This window comes from Heterocephalus glaber, unplaced genomic scaffold, assembly GCF_053883595.1.
Source record: "Heterocephalus glaber isolate CG9 unplaced genomic scaffold, H.glaber_assembly_v1.0 deba00001504, whole genome shotgun sequence".
Lineage (NCBI taxonomy): Eukaryota > Metazoa > Chordata > Mammalia > Rodentia > Bathyergidae > Heterocephalus > Heterocephalus glaber.
In genome coordinates this window covers 3,979,976-3,986,723 of record NW_028258324.1, presented here as the reverse complement: position 1 = coordinate 3,986,723, position 6,748 = coordinate 3,979,976, and the positions used below count along the sequence as shown (strand labels likewise).

The 6,748-nt window shown below is 41.5% G+C and overlaps 1 pseudogene; it reads right to left on the bottom strand.

Annotated features, from left to right (window-relative positions):
- Positions 1–1,919: 1,919 nt before the first annotated feature.
- Positions 1,920–3,452, bottom strand: LOC101711569 (aspartate aminotransferase, mitochondrial pseudogene; annotated as a pseudogene).
- Between the last annotated feature and the right edge of the window lie 3,296 nt (positions 3,453–6,748).

Below are 6,748 nucleotides of genomic sequence, written 5' to 3'. Positions count from 1 at the left end.
GAAACAAAGTCTTTGTAAATAGAGAAGGGTGGAGGGTGTGAAGAGAGGGCAGGGGAAGGGGAAAAAATAAGAACCAAGATACATCATGTAAAGGTACAAGATCCCAATGATGAATGTAATTGTACTGTATACCTAAAATGTGCCAATAAACTTAATGAAAAAAAAACAACAAAGGGCTGGGGATTTAGCTCAGTGGTTTCACCACCTGCTGTGCAAGCAGCAAGGACCCAAGTTCGATCCCCGGTACCCCCCCCCCAAAAAAGAACCCAGGAGGCTGAGCCAGGAGGATCACCACCAGTACAAGTCCAGCCTGGATTACGTAGACATAGTCTCTGAGCAAAGAGAAAAGAACCAGAGCTCCAAAAATCAAGAAAGAATTGACATCCTAAAATCAAAATGGATCAAAGATCTAAATATTAAAACAGAAACACTGAATCTGTTGGAAGAAAGAATAGGTAGAACAAATGAGGACACAGGCGTAGGCAAAGACTTCATGAACAAAACCCAGACAGCGTGAGAAATACTACAAAGAACCAACAACTGGGACTTAATCTCATTAAAAAGCTTTTTACACAGCAAGAGAAACCATCAACAGAGTGAAGAGACAAACCAGAGTGGGAAAAATTGTTCACCTACTATTCAGATAAAAGACTATTATCTAGAGTATATAAAGAACTCAAAAAAATCAGACCCCCCCAAATTTAAAGACCCATCCAAAAGTGGGCATCTGAAATGACACTTCTCAGATGAAGAATTAGAAATGGCAAATAAATATATGAAAAAATGTTCAACATCACTAGTCATTAGTGAAATGCAAATAAAAACAATGCTGAGATTCCATCTCACTCCTGAAAAAAATGGCTGCTATCAAGAAATCAACCATTAACAAATGCTGGGGTGGGGCTGTGGGGAAAAAGGAACACTTCTCCACTGTTGAGTGTAGACTGGTGCAACTACTGTGCAAATCAGTGCAGAGATTCCTCAAAAAAATAAAACTAGAGGTTCCATTTGATCCAGCTATACTTCTTCTTGATATATTCCCAAAAGAATTAAAAGCATGCAATCCATGGGTTTTTTGGGGGTCTACAATCATATTGTAACAGAGAAACCAGGCTGCAGTAAGTCTAAATAATTAGAGCAGATGGTGGTTATCTTTTCAAAGGGTGAAGTATATCTTCTTTCCTGATGCTACCCCACACTGCCCAGCTGCAAATGAGGTAAGTGGCTGACAGCCACACTGAGGAAGAGCGGTCCAGTTGGCAGAGGCAACATCCCAACGGGAGACAATTACACAACCACTGAAGCAAATGCTGATGTAGAGCGCAATCACCTACTCCCCACTATTCTTTGCTAAGAAAGGAGAGGGAATGGCATGAGCAGAGTATTATGTTCTTCATTCTTAAATAAATCCTGATAGGACAAGGTTGATGGTCACTCAATCAGTAGAATGGGGTGAAATCTGGCTAGATATAAGATTTTCATGCCTAAAGAAAAGTACAGCAATGACAAAGAGAGCCTGTTCTCTCCTTTTCTTAAATAAGACAGGAGACAGAATCTATTACTTTCCTTGCTGCAATGGGAATACACTTGTTGGTTTTTGTAAAGCATAACTTCGCAATTGGGTCTGTTGATAAGATTGCTCCACCATGGAGGACAAATGTGAGTTAATGGCTGTTAATGGGAGACTAGGTCTTCTCTCACAGCCTCTAATATGAGCTATGTCTCATGCTGGGTCCACAGACCAACCTCTAAAACCACATGATGCTTCAGTTAAAGCTTCTGAAATATTGCAATGTCCTGAATGACAGATTTTTTTTGGTGCTGTGACTTTCTTGCACGTGTAAACTCTTTTAGAAAAGTTAGAGACAAAAGAACAGGGGAGTTTGGTTTACAGCCACAAAGTTCCAGACCAGCCACGATGCCTCTGCCCTATTTCACTACGTGTTCTTTTCTGAGAAACACATTCAACTGTTGAGTGTTATGCACTGTGGTTGAAAGAAATGATCCACCCTCCCTTATCCTGTATGTGAATCTCACAACAGCAGAGGCTGAAGACAGAAAGGTTGTCTCTGTTCCTTGCATCCGGAGATTACTTGGTGACCTGATGAATGGCATGGGCAAGATAGCCCACAATGCCAGAGGTGACCCCAGCCACAGAGATGCGGCCGTCCTTTGTCATGTAGATTGAGATCTCCTAGGTCAGCCACTCTACCTGCTCAGACTTTGGGCCTGTGAAACAAAACATTCCAATCTGGTCAGTGATGTGCTGCCAGTTGTGGGAGGATCCTTCCTTCTTGAGGTTGGAGACCAGCTGGGAGTGCATGCTAATCATTCGGTCGGCCATGCCTTTCACTTCTTGCAACCATTGCTTTTGTAAATCCGGGGAAGTCAGAATGGTAAAGGCAATCTGGGCCCCACTGAGAGGAGGGTTGGAATACATGGGACGGATCAAGATCTTCAATTGTGACTCTACCCTTTTGGCTTCATCTGCATCTTTGCAGATCATAGTGAAGGCTCCCACACGCTCTCCATATAAGCCCATGTTCTTGGTGTATGATTGGCAGAGGCAAACATTAATGCCCTGTTCGATGAAGTGGTGCACAGCCCAGGAATCCCTGTTACCATCACCGCTGGCGAAGCCTTGGTAGGCCATGTCAAAGAACACAAAAAGATTCCTTTTCTTCATCACTGATGCTATTTCCTTCCAATGCTTTTGGCGAGGGTCCACTCTGGTGGGATTGTGGGCACAGGCGTGCAGGAGAATGCTTTGCTCCAGTATTTGTGAAATGCCCTCAATGGCACCAGTGAAGTCAAAACCGCAAGTCTTGGGGTCGTAATACTGATAGCCTTGGAACTGCATGCCAGCATCCCTGAAGATGGGTGTGTGATTTCCACAGGTTGGTTTGGGCAGGTAAACATCTTGGCTGAACTTAAAAAATCTCTGCAGAAAGCTGGCTCCGATCCTTAAGGCCCCAGTTCCAGAAATGGTCTGCACAGTGGCAAACCGGCCACTTTTCAACACCTCGCTGTTCTCACCCAGGGCTAGTTCTGCAGATGCCTTACAAAATTCAGCCAGTCCCCCAATGGGCAGGTATTCCTTGTCCAAATTTTGCAGCAATCTGGGCCTCTGACTTCCTCACACTAGGGAGCACATAGGGCTTTCCATTGTCATCGTGGTAGGCACCAACTCCCAGGTTCATCTTTTTGCTGTTAGTGTCTCTCTTGTAGGCTTCAGTGACTCCTAGGATGGGATGTGGGGGTCCCATTTCCACATGGGCCCACCAGGAGCTGGCTCCGGCAGAGGATCCAGTGGCAAGGCCTGGGTGGAAGGAGGGGGTGACCCCGGAGAGGACGCGGCGCCATGGTGGGCGGCAAGAGGGCAGTGAGTAGCGGCAGGACAGTGTGGAGGATAAGCGAACCCAGACGCTGGAGCGCGGGCTCCCTGCAATCCATGTTTATAGCAGCACAGTTTGTAATAGCTAAATCTTAGAAACAGCCCAAATGCCCATCAACTGGAGAGTGGATAAAGATATGGTTTTTTATATAATGGAGTACTATTCTGCCATAAAGAAGGATGAGCTTCTGCCATTTATAGCTAAATGGGTGGACCTTGAGACCATACTTTTAAGTGAAATAAATCGGACACATGTTTAAATACATTGTTTCTCTGGTGTGAGAAACAAAGTGGAAATAAGGACTGAACCGTATAATGGATGTTAGGAAATGGGAAGAAAGTGTTCAAATGGAAGGGGAACAATGGGAGAGGAAGGGAGAAGGGAAGTGACAAGAAAAAAAGTGAAAACAGAAGGAAAAAATGGAAACAAGGCTTTTGTACATAGGGAGGAAAGTGGACTTGATGGGGGGGGATAGGATAAAATAAAATTTAAAAAATATTGACAGGAAAACTAGAAACCAGAGGAACTGAAGAAAATGCAGAAAAAAGAACAAAGCAGTCTGGAACTGTATTTACAAACAAAATAAGCCCAGAGAGGGGCAGCAATGCCAGGGAGAAATAACATACCGGACTGGCAGCCCCAAGAAACCCCCAAGGTTATTGTAAGCTGCAAATAATGTGTGGTTTTATTCTGAAAGTGACTCCTGCAAGGCAGGCTAGAGTTGGAGAAGAAATTATTATCCTTTTTGGGTCTCATGATTTATGGAACAACAGATGTCATTTAATGCCACCTGATATTTTGAATTCCTCATCAGGTTTTAGACATGGGACCAATGTAAGGAGAGTAGTAGAAATAGAGAAAAAGATTGAATCATAAACTCTGATATTCTAAAAATGACAAGACACCATGCAAGCTCAATCCGACAGCTGCTAGATGATGCAACAAAAACCAATCTCAGAATTATATGAATAAAGGATAAAGTTGAACCTATTCAAAGGTATAAAAAATTTATTCATTGAAATCACTGAAGAAAAATTCCAAGTCTATGGAAAGAATTAAATATCCAAATACAGTAAGTCCCCAATATATAAACATTCAAGTTGTGAACTTTTACAGATACAAATGGACATTACATTATAAATATTCATACATGTGAACAAATCGCAGAAATAGCTCACGTCTGCTGAACATCATCATAGTTGCGCTGCTGTGTGCTTACTGTACAGTGTGATAGCGTACAGTAGTATAGTGCTTAATCAGAGCTCAGGAAGTAAAAGGAAAAGCACTGGTGATATGGAGGTTTGGGTTTTTTTTTAATGCTTTACATATTTATGTCAAAGGTGTACAACTGATTTTATATAAGATGAACAAATGCAACTTACATTCTCCTGGAATGGAACTCATTCGTAAGTCGGGGACTTACTGTACAAAAGGCACACAGATCCCCAACAGCTGCAACCAGAAAAGAACCTCTACACGATACATCATAATCAAAGTTCAGAAATTCAACAAGAGAACACTAAAAGCTGTAAAAGGAAAACAGTAAGTAAACTATAAAGACAAGCCCATCAGAATAACTACTTTTCTCAGCACAAACCTTAAAAGGTCAGGAGGGTTAGAAGTAGACTTTCAAGCCCTAAAAGAAAAAAACTGTCAATCCAGATTTTTATATCCTGCAAAATCAGCCTTCAAAACTGATGGAGAAGAGAAAAAAAGTTAAAAAAAAGAGTAAAAAAGACTAAAACAAGTAAAAAGAAACCCTAAAGTAATGCATAATCACTCAACCAGCATTGCAAGAAATACTTAAAGGACTCCTAGACAGAGACAAGGAGGCCACTAACACCAAAAAGCCCAAAGGAAAGTATATGTCTAACTAGGGGAGTAAAGGGAAAAAATAAAGAATTCAGTACTGAAAAAATAATAAAGTGACATGATTCATTAGACATCTTACAATAACAACTTTCAGGGCCAGGGATATAGCTCAGTGGCACCACACCTGCCTGGCAAGCCCAAGGTCCTGAGTTTGATTCCCGGAACTGAAAAAAAAAAAAAAGACAACTTTCAATGTCAATAGTCTCAACTTTCCAATTAAGACAGACTAGGGCCAGGGATTTAGTACAGTGGTTCTGGCGCCTGCCTTGCAAGTGTAAGGTTCTAAGTTCCATCCCCAGTACCAAAAAAGTATCTTTGGGCCAGGGATTTAGCTCAGTGGTTTTGCTGCCTGCTGTGCAAGCGCAAGGACCCAAGTTCGATCCTCGGTACCAAAAAAAAAAAAAAAAAAAAGACAAGACTGTCTGCCACCTGCCTCGAAGACATAAGGTCCTGAGTTCGATCCCTGGTACAAAAAAAAAAAAAGAATTGCCGGGGATTTAGCTCAGTGGTTTTGCTGCCTGCTGCACAAGCACAAGGATCTGAGTTCGATCCCCAGTACCAAAAAAACCCCCCCAAAAAAACCCACAAGCTTTAGGCCGGGGATTTAGCTCAGTGGTTCTGCCGCCTGCCTCACAAGTGCAAAGACCTGAGTTCAATCCCTGGTACCAAAAAAAAAAAAAAAAAAAAAGAATTTAAATAATTCACTGCATATTATCAGATCATAGAAGAAAGCTAGAAATAAAAAGCAAAAGAAGCCACAGAAACTAAGCAAACACATGGAGATTAAATAATGGATCACAAAAGAAATCAAGGAAGACAAAAAAAAAAGTTCCTACAATCAAATGACATTGGAAGCACAACATACTAAATTCTATAGAACACAAGGAAAGAAAGTAGTTCTAAGAGGGAAGTTTGTAACTGTCAATGCACACATAAAAAGACAGCAATCCAGTATAACCTAAAGATAATCTCAAGATCCCAGAAAAACAAGCACATTTCAAATCTGAAACTAATGGAAAGAAATTACAAAGACCAGAGCAGAAATTAATGAAACTGATACTAAAAAAACAATACAAAAGGTCAATGAATCAGAGTTGGTTCTTTGAAAGGATGGGAAGGGGAGAGGGAGGGGGGCTAAAATGGATCAAGATGCAATGTTTTTGTTGTTGTTTACAGAGACAGGATCTTACTACATAGTTCAAATTGGCTTTGAACTATGTAGTCCAGGCTTGCCTCAAACTCGCACTGATCCTCCTGCCTTAGCCTCCCAAGCGCTGGGATTGTAAGTGTGAACCATCACACCTGGCTTCAAGATGTAATACATGTATACCAATTCCTCCAAAATGAATGTATATCTTCTATGTATCACAAACATATACTAATAAAAGAAACTGACAAAAAAAAAAGAGCCTAAATATTAAATCTCTGCCCTCCTCCCTTTCGCTTGAGACAGGATCTTACTATGTAGTCTAGGCTGGGTT